Source organism: Choloepus didactylus, chromosome 4, assembly GCF_015220235.1.
Source record: "Choloepus didactylus isolate mChoDid1 chromosome 4, mChoDid1.pri, whole genome shotgun sequence".
NCBI lineage: Eukaryota > Metazoa > Chordata > Mammalia > Pilosa > Megalonychidae > Choloepus > Choloepus didactylus.
In genome coordinates, this window is record NC_051310.1 from 195,621,133 (window position 1) to 195,631,999 (window position 10,867).

The 10,867-nt window shown below is 41.4% G+C and overlaps 1 protein-coding gene across 1 annotated transcript in view; it reads right to left on the bottom strand.

The window, feature by feature from the left end:
• The window catches only part of LOC119533097 (zinc finger protein 596-like), a 70,713-nt gene extending 59,849 nt beyond the window's left edge, over positions 1-10,864 (bottom strand). The window contains exon 1 of the mRNA XM_037835209.1: positions 10,696-10,864. The gene's annotated coding sequence lies outside the window, so the exon portion shown is untranslated. The remainder of the gene's footprint in view (positions 1-10,695) is intronic.
• Between the last annotated feature and the right edge of the window lie 3 nt (positions 10,865-10,867).

The following is a 10,867-nucleotide window of genomic DNA, read 5'->3' on the forward strand; positions in this document are numbered from 1 at the left end:
GACTGACCTGGGAGAGCTGGAGGGTCACCTTGGGCTGGGTCTGAAGGGGACTATCTGTTTCTTTTTTGGCTCAGTGGAGAAACCCCAGTCATTTTCAGTTTCCAGGGCTGTGAAGCGGAGAAGGGTGGAGACAGCACAAGCAGAGAGCGAGACCATTGAAATGCTAATGACCTCCACCTGGGGGCTCTGTTCTCTCTAGGAGGAAAGGGGTGGGGCCCTTTCCATTCAGAACCAGACCCCAGAGCCTGGGGGAACACGGCCATACCTCTTCACACCAGTCAAGAATTATAGGCTAACAGGCATCACCTGCTGGGCAGAAAAGCATAGTGACCCGAGGCATCAAAGGGTGGAGCAATTTTCTAAGACACACCCTCAGGGAAACCAGATACTGAATATTTCTTCCCTCTGGGACCTGAGCCTGTTCTGGTCTGGGAAAACCTGATTTGGATAACCAAGGAAACCATGCTTAGACAACAGAAAATTACAACCTACACTAAGAAAAACAAAGTTATGGCCCAGTCAAAGGAACAAATGTACACTTCAACTGAGATACAGGAATTTAAACAACTAATGCTAAATCAATTCAAAAAGTTTAGAGAAGATATTGCAAAAGAGATAGAGGCTGTAAAGGAAGCACTGGGCATGTATACGGCAGAAATCAGAAGTTCGATAAAACAACTAGTAGAATCTATGGAAATGAAAGGCACAACACAAGAGATGAAAGACACAATGGAAACATACAACAGCAGATCTCAAGAGGCAGAAGAAAACACTCAGGAACTGGAGAACAAAACACCTGAAAGCCTACACGCAAAGGAGCAGATGAAGAAAAGAATGAAAAAATATGAGCAACATCTCCGGAAACTCAAGGATGAAATGAAGTACAATAATGTACATATCATTGGTTTCCCAGAAGGAGAAGAGAAGGGAAAGGGGGCAGAAGCAATAATAGAGGAAATAATTAATGAAAATTTCCCATCTCTTATGAAAGACATAAAATTACAGATCCAAGAAGTGCAGCGTACTCCAAAGAGAAGAGATATGAATAGACCTACGCCAAGACACTTAATAATCAGATTATCAAATGTCAAAGACAAAGAGAGAATCCTGAAAGCAGCAAGAGAAAAGTGATCCATTACATACAAAGGAAGCTTACTAAGACTATGTGCGGATCTCTCAGCAGAAACCATGGAGGCAAGAAGGAAGTGCTGTGATATATTTAAGATACTGAAGGAGAAAAACCGCCAACCAAGAATCCTGTATCCAGCAAAGCTGTCCTTCAAATATGAGGGAGAGCTGAAAATATTTTCTGACAAACAGACAATGAGAGACTTTGTGAACAAGACACCTGTCCTAAAGGAAATACTAAAGGAAGCACTACACGGTGATAGAAGACAGGAGTGCATGGTTTGGAACACAATTTGGGGAGATGGTAGCACAACAATGTAAGTACACTGAACAAAGGTAACTATGAATATGGTTGAGAGAGGAAGATGGGGAGCATGTGAGACACCAGAAGAAAGGAGAAAAGATAAAGACTGGGACTGTGTAACTTGGTGAAATCTAGAGTATTCAACAATTGTGATAAAATGTACAAATATGTTCTTTTACGAGGGAGAACAAGCAAATGTCAACCTTGCAAGGTGTTAAAAATGGGGAGGCATTGGGGGAGGGATGCAATCAGCATAAACTAGAGACTGTAACTAATAGAATCATTGTTTTATGCTTCCTTTAATGTAACAAAGGTGATATACCAAGGTGAATGCAGATAAGAGGGGAGGATAGGGGAGGCATGTTAGACACGACATTGGTGATATTGTCTGATTCTTTATTCTACTTTGATTTAAGGCTATTTTTCCTTTTGCTGCTTCCTAGCTGTCTTTTTTTTTCCTCTTTCTTTTGCCTCTCTACCTTGACTCTCCCTCCTGCCTTGTGGAAGAAATGTAGATGCTCTTATATAGATAATGGTGAAGGTGGTGAACACATAAATGTATGACCATGCAAAAAACCACTGATTATTTACTTGGGATGGAATGTATGGTGAGTGAACAAAACCATATTAAAAAAAAAAAAAGGGTTGATGACAAAACCTCGAGGGCAATATACTGAGTGAAATAAGCCAGACACATTAGGACAATTATTGCAGGGTCTCACTGATAGGAACTAATTATAATATGTAAACTCATAGACATGAAATATAAGGTACCAAGATATAGGATGAGGCTTAAGAATGGGGAGTGGTTGCTTAGTATGAGCAGAATGTTCAATTAGGATGCACTTAAATGTTTGGAAATGAACAGGGGTGTTGGTAGCAAGATGTGAGAATAACTAACAGCACCAAATGGTGTGTGAATGAGGTGGAAAGGGGAAGCTCAGAGTCATATATGTCACCAGAAGGAAAGTTGAAGGTCAAAAGATGGGAATGTATAAAACTGAATCCTATGGTGGGCAATGTCCATGATCAACTGTACAAATACTAGAAATCACTTCCATGAACCAGAACAAATGCATGACAATACAATTAGAAGTTAATAATAGAGGGGCATATAGGGAAGAACTATATACCTATTACAAACTATATACTACAGTTAGTAGTATTTCAGCATTTTTCATAAACAGTAACAAATGTACTATATCAATACTACGAGTCAACAACTGAGGGGGGTTGGTTAGGGATAGGGAAGGATTAGAGTTTCCTTTTTTTTTCATCTTTCACTTTATTTCTTGTCTGGAGTAATGAAAAGTTTCTACAAATTGAACAAAAATTAAGTGTGATGGATGCACAGCTGTATGAGGCAAGTGATTGTATGGGGCAAGTGATTGTACACTTTGGATCTTTGGATAATTGTATGGTATCTGAACAATCTCAATAAAAATGAAAAAAAAAGTACAGTGAATGTGAGACCAATAAACTAAATGGATATTAGATCTACAAGAAACAGACAATTTGTAAACAAAACCTCTGGTGAGACAACAGGCTAATGCAGCTGCTTCTTTCTGGTGAACTGTTCTATTTTTCTATTTGATTATTCTACAATGAGTAAACTTTGATTGTACAACAAAAAGATAAAACAAAACATTCTAATTGACTAGAAAACCTTCATATTATGAGTTCTGTAAATGCACATCTTTGCAAACCTCATCCAAACATATATGAAGATAGTTATTTCCTCCTTGGAGGGAGTTTATGATATTTGCATGAACTCCAAAATTTCATGTATTTTGGACTGGCCTATTTGGATTTAATAAAACCATACCTTTAAATTGTTTGCATATTCAAGATTAAATTAGATTTTCTATATGTGTGTATGAATGTGTATATGTGTGTAATATGTATATTTATAAATACTTAAACTATATACTTGTATATATACATTTATATATATAAACTATATATTTTTATATATATTAAACTATCCAGATATATTTCTGAATTGATAAATCCCCAGGAAGACAAAACTTATGCATACATGAAATGATAAAAAATAAAGATAAGTATCTTGCTTATACTCCATAGTCATCACTACATTGTATGCCATTTACTTCCATTATAGTGTCTATGCCAGATGATCAGACGGAATAGGATTCCTATAACAAATTTGAATGTTTAGGGCATGTTCAAGATTACATCCCTAAAATATGGAGTTCAAAGTTTAATTATATCATATTGTAGCCAATAAAGGATGTCAGAAAAGAACACTTTAGAACAAAGTTAATTTTTTCTTAATTTTCCAACATGGATTCAAAATCTCTAAAAATATTTTGGAATGACTTGATATTATAAATCCAAGTCCTTTCTGCTTAAACAAGAAAGCTGCTTAAAACAGTTTTAACTGCATGTCTAACTTTCTTTCATCTCAGGAATATTTTTTAAAGTGGTTTTCCTTCCAACAATAAGGTTTGTTGATATTTTGAGTACTAATTAAAATATGGTGCATTCTGGAAAACTGCTGAAATATGTTTTCTCAGATCACTAAATCATAGCAATATCAGTTTTTGCATCCAATGTTTCAAAGGGTCATTTCAGAGTAAAGAGTAGGGAGATCAGTGTTAAAACCTTCAAGAGTTGTTTCAGGGCTAGCTAGGCCTTCTCAAGTTGGAGAGTAGAATTGTAAAGTGGACATCAGCATTCCTGGAACTAAGCCAAGGTGTAGGGCCCCATTCCCAGCAAAGAAATGAGAGCAAAGCAGGAAATTATGGATATCATCTGTCTTGATCCTTAAGACACATCTTTTCAAAATCTCTTTTACATATGAAGCTTGATTGGCATCAGGTTTTTAATTTATCTTTTCTTTGAGAGAATGCATGCTATTTTTGTTATGTTCTCAAGTACATTGAATTTATAAATGTTTCTAAGCAATGTTTCTAATAAGCACTTCAAGTATGCTTTTAAAAGTACCTCAAATAAAATCTTTAAATGGATAAGAATATATTTTGTGTCATCTTAATATTATTTTCCTCAATAAAATTCAATATTTCACTACAAATGGCCAAGAAATACATGAAAAAATGTTCACCTTCACTAGATTAGAGAGATGCAAATTAAGACCACAATGAGATACCATCTCACACCAATTAGAATGGCTGTCATTAAACAAACAAGAAACTACAAATGCTGGAGGGGATGTGGAGAAATTGGAACCCTTATTCATTGTTGGTGGGACTGTATAATGTTTCAGCCACTCTGGAAGTCAGTCTGGCACTTCCTTAGGAAACTAGATATAGAGTTACTCTTTGATCCAGCAATTGCACTTCTCAGTATATAGCCAGAAGATCTGAAAGCAGGGACAAGAACAGATATCTGCATGCCAATGTTCATAGCAGCATTATTCACAATTGCCAATAGATGGAAGCAACCCAAATGTCCTTCAACAGATGAGTGGATAAATAAAATTTGGTATATACACATGATGGAATACTACACAGCAGTAAGAAGGAATGATATCATGAAACATATGACAACATGGATGAACCTTGAAGACATAATGCTGATCAAAATAAGCCAGGTACAAAAAGAGAAATATTATATGCTACCACTAAGGTGAACTTTGAAAAATGTAAAACAAATGGTTCATAATGTAGCATGTAGGAGAACTAGTGATAGAGAGCAATTAAGGAAGGGGTAATGACAACCCAATAAGACCAGATAAGCCATCGTGGGTAAATTTAACATTCTGCGAACGTCCAGGAATGACTATGGTCTGTTAATTTCTGATGGGTATAGTATGAACAAGTTCACAGAAATGTTATATTAGGTTACTTTCTTGGGGTAGAGTAGGAACATGTTGGAAGTATTCAAGTAGTTACCTTAGGTTAGTTGTCTTTTTCTTACTCCCTTGTTATGGTCTGTTTGAAGTGATCTTTTATTGTGCTTTTTAAATTATTTTTTATTTTTATTTTTTATACAGTTGATTTAAAAAAAAGAGTTAATTAAAAAAAAAAGGAAAAATAATATGCAAAGCCCCCTTGAGGAGCTGGTGGAGAATGCAGGGGTATTGGGCTGCCCCACCTCAATGGTTGCTAATGTGCTCACAGACATAGGGGACTGGTGGTTTGATGAGTTGAACCCTCCACCACAGAACTTGCCCTTGGCAAGACTGTTGCTGCAAAGGAGAGGCTAGACCTCCCTATAATTGTGCCTAAGAGCCTCTTCCCAAATGCCTCTTTGTTGCTCAGATGTAGCTCTCTAGATAAGCCAAACTGGCAGGTGAAATCACTGCTCTCCCCCTTAGATGGGATCAGACACCCAGGGGAGTTAATCTTCCTGGTAACATGAAATATGACTCCTGGGGAGCAATGTAGACACAGCATCATGGGATGGGGAACATCTACTTGACCAAAAGGGGGAAGTGAAAGGAAATGAAATAAGCTTCAGTGGCAGAGAGATTCCAAAAGGAGCCAAGAGGTCACTCTGGTGGGTACTCTTATGCACAATATAGACAACCCTTTTTAGGTTCTAATGAATTGAGTTAGCTAGTGGTAGATACCTGAAACTATCAAACTACAACCCAGAACCCATGAATCTTGAAGATGATTGTATAAAAATGTAGCTTATGAGGGGTGACAATGTGATTGGGAAAGCCATATGGACCACACTCCCCTTTGTCTAGTTTATGTATGGACGAGTAGAAAAATGGGGGAAGGAAATAAACAAACAAACAAAGGCAGCCAGTGTTTTTTACTTTAATTGACCTTTTTCACTTTAATTATTATTCTTGTTATTTTTGTGTGTGTGCTAATGAAGGTGTCAGGGATTGACTTGGGGAATAAATGCACAACTATGTAATGGTACTGTGAACAACTGAACATACAATTTGTTTTGTATGACTGCATGATATGTGACTATATCTCAATAAAATAAATTTAAAAAAATCAATATTTCACAACTAAATTATAAGTAGGAGGATGCTTCCTGGTTAAAACATTTAAAAACTTCAAAATTTTGAGAATCAATTTTCAAATAAGGATATCAAAACCTTTTAAAATGCATATCTTTCTTTGTATACTTGCTTATCATTCAGAGTATGCTGACTACTGACCTCTAAAAAATTATTTTGAGTTTAGAATGAAGGTACCCTCCTGGAAAGAGTATTTCAATTGTTTCTGCCTTCAGAAAGGTACCAGTCCCTCTTTGAAGGGCTTTTATCCGATTAACTCTGGTTAACCCAGTGCAATCTCACTTTTGACTAAAGCAAGATTACTGATCTGGGACCTTAATTCCATCTGCAAAATTACTTCAGCCTTGACATATTCTATGGGCTACAAGTAAGTCACAGGTCCCACCCACACTCTAGGGGAGGGAATAAAAAGCCATGAAAAGCATCAGGAGGGAATCATTCCAGCCTCCTGCAGTCCATCCACCATACTAGCTCACCCACCCTCCTCATATCCACAGTGCAAATCTGCACAGAACACATATGCCTGGGTTCTCAATGGTAGCCTATTTTTCTTGTTCTCCCTTCCGCTATTCTCACAGCCAAAGCAGCTTTTACTCTAGACTGCTGGTGTTGATATGAGGGGAGATGGGCTTACTAAATGACTACTGAATCATTATACAGATATTTCTTTTTTAGTTTCTAGTGTATTAGAACAGCCAGAAGGGAATAACTGAAATTGTGGAACTGTAACCCATACCATACTTTGAAATTTGCTCTATAACTACCTGTTAAACTACATTTTGAAATTTATCACTTTTCTTGTATATATATTTCACAATAAAAAGTGTCTTAAGATTTGAGGAAGGTGTACAAGGCATACACCATATAACCTGCACCACTCCAGCATCACCTGGGCCAGCATCCCTTAGTCAACCCCACACTTATTTACATCACAAATCATCAGATAAGTGGGTAAACAGAGACCATCAATAGTGTCACACCAGCACAGGTCAAGTTTGCTGCCAAGTGAAGACAGGGCCTTGGGACCTGGGATGAGCTACCTATATACATTGTGGACCCTTTGGCCTGCACTCAGGGCAGCTCTGCTCCCCTCTGCCCTCCCCCATCCTGCCCAGGCCTACCTCTAGGAGATTGCAAGCAGCCTGTGGCTACTCCTGCCAGGCCAGCATGCATGCAAACACTGGCAAAATGTCCGCACTGTCCACCAGGTGCAGGCAGGTTCAGCTCTCCAGCAGAGTCTCCACCAAGGGCTCCACCTTGACCAGGTCATCCTGCAGGTCCCAGCACAACCTTTCTACAAGTGCCACCAGCTTCAGGGCTGGTGGGCAGGCATCTCTGCTCTCTTACAGCAGTGCCAGGTAGCTCTGAAACACATCTCAGGCCAGGGTTCCATGCTGCCAGCAGGGGGAACAGTCTCAGCATTACCAGCCAGATCACCACACCATGCACATGGCACCAGCCACAGCCTCTGCATTCTCAGACAATTTCCACATGCTGCCTCAGAGTCACAGGAGTCCACCTGAGAAAAGGTAGGTGTGAGGGGTGCCAGATGCCCTGGAGAATTTCCTCCCAATCCTCTAAAGAATGCAGTCCTCTAGGAACTCTATCTGAGCACCACACAGGTGACTGGGGCCACCTTACACAGCTCACCTCTGTCTCTGAACCTCTCCTTTGCTCCTGTGGGCCATGCTGACCCTGGTGCCCCAACCACACAGCTCCATCTGGACACTCTTTGACTTCATGTCCTCCACCCTCATCCTACAGTTTGCAATTGGGTTTCTCTCTGACTCCTTCTCTGGGATCTAAGCTCGATGGGGGCTGCTGTCTGCCTCATCAGCATTTTCCTGGCATCTGCCACAGAAGTCACATGCCTTCCCATGTACTTAGGAAGCACCCTGGCTAGGATTAGCAGATGCCATTTCCATTTCAGCAAGACTACTGTCACCATCTGCATATAAGCATTTTGATTTTGGAAAAAGAAACAAAATTTTACTTGACAAACACTGGAAAACATGAAGAAGTAAAAGCTGTCCTTGTCCAGCCAGTGAAATAGGCCAAGAAAGGAAAGCCCCAGTTAGCAGTGCTGTTTGTGGATCCTGGCAGGGATAGGTCCTGAATGGGAGCTTTAATCCAGTTTCCTTCAGAGTAGCATATGAGATGACTCCTAGAGCTTCCCCAATTGGCAGGTTAGGACATCCAGTTCAGAGTAATGGAAACATCCAAAGGTTGCAAGGTGGTAACCCCAGCAGGCTGGCCTCCATGCCTGAGCACAGAACTCATCTAAACCCAAAAGGCTACTCTGCCACCTGGGGAGTCATGTGTTCTCCCCCATGGACCATCTACTTGGCTCCTGCAGAGCTAAGCCCTAGTTGGTTGGATTCTCAGGATTTCTGAACTTTTCCTCAGTTTATACAAATCTATGTGCACACACCCCCATTTTAACCTCAGAGACAGACAGGCCATTGCCTGTGCCACCCTCAGTCTGCCTGACAATGGCACACAAGTCTTTGTCCACAATGGAGGACTAGAGGAGGTTGAAGCAAGTCCCCACTATGGACACATAGGTGGCATCCTGGTGCCTGCTTTTCAAACACAACACTTCTATTTACAACTGAACTATTTCCACAGAAGACCTGTAGAACTGAAATTAAAGTGGAGAATTAACAAAATTGATATGGACATCAACAGTTTTCATTGATAATGCCAAACTGCATTCCAAAAGGCAGCAAGAACCTAGTGTCCAAAGAGGGCAGGTGGCATGCTCTGTCTGTCCTGCTGCCATGGGTGGTCTGCTCTTTCCCATTCTCTCCAAACCGGCTGTCCCTGAACACTGCCCTTGGAATTCCTGGGCTGGTTCTTTCCAAGCCCTGCTGCTGCTCCTCCTTCCCTCTCCATCTCACCCCCACAAGGGAGACTCACTAGTCTCCAGATCCCCTGCTTCTCAGACTTTACTGGTCCAACAGTTCCCAGACCCTGACTCAAGGTTTTTAGTAGCCACCCTTGGGCAGCCATGCAGGTCCACACATTGTAACTGAGAAGTTAAGACTTAAGGACTGATGATTACTGAATCGTTACATAGATATTGCTTATTACTTTCTGGTATACTAGAGTAGACAGAAGGAAATACCTGAAACCTGAATTGTAATCCAGCTGCCTTGATTTCTGATAATGAAGGTATAGCCTTTATCTTGTGCCCTTATGATTGCAAAAACCTTGTGACTAACTTTCACTTGCACCCATTTATTTTTTTCAACTCCAAAGCCTTATGACCACAAAAGACAGCCCCTGGTGTTTATTAATGAGGGGTCTTGGGTCAGCAAGAACCAACCCACCACAAGTTCAAAGTTATCTAGTTAATGGAAGCTGGATCTAACAAAAGTGGGTCTGCCTGACATGCACAGTAGCTTAGACTTTAACTTACAAGTCACCTATATCTCATTATAATACTAAAAATCACACCCATCATCATATTAAGGGCACCATTTTCTTACATATTTTCTGTGACTAAGCATGTAATCAATTCTGTGCAAGCACAATAACTGGATCACCTCTAATTACATAATCTGGGGGCCACTGTACTCATTATCCTAAAACCTCCCCATCTTTTCATGCTTTAAAACTATTAGAACTACTGCAGTTTGGGGAGACAGATTTTGGACCGACAGGCTATCTGTTCTGCTTCCTGCCTAGCAATAAAAGTCTTTCTCTCTTTGAAACCCCAGTGTCCCAGGAATTGGTTATTTGAGCACATAGGGTAAAAGAATCCATTGCCTTGGTCTGGTAACAGCATCCCACTGACTGCAGAAGGCTCTGGACTCCAGATAAGGGGAAGAAGACCCCAGGCCCCCTCCTCAAAGGAGCAAAGTTTCCAGGGCCTCCCACCGCAGGGAGGGCGCCTCAGGACCCTGTTTCCTTAAGCACAGACTCCTCCCCACCAGACACTTGGGAGCAGCTAGAGGAGGGATGAGGAGACAAAGCTGGAGGCCAGGCCGGCACTGCACATGGGCAGTCTGACCAAGAACCCGGAATTTAAGATCAGAAATGGATTAATCTGGGGCCACCCTGGTTTTGACTTGGGTATTTATGGGGGGAGGCGGACAGAGTAGAGAAAACTTGCTGGGAGAGTTGGCAGAGAGGACCCCCACCCGCCCGGCACCTCAATACCTGTCGGGGCTCGCCCGCGGCTCAGCAGGCCCGTAAACTCCCTGCAGCACCCGGCCTGGGCGCTCCCACCTCTGCGTGCTACGTCGGCTGCCACACAACACACACGCACACAGCTGCCCGTGTCTGTACTCACCCGGGTCTCCAGGGCTTGGCTACTCCCCACCGCCACTTCTGCAGCCTAAGGGCCTTTACCTGCGCCGTCGGTGGAGGCCTGGGCGCCAAAGTGGAGCCATCAGCGGGGTCACGGGGTCGCAGGCGTTACTATGTGGGCCGCGCCTGCGCTTCAGTCCCTCGCGAGAGGGCCG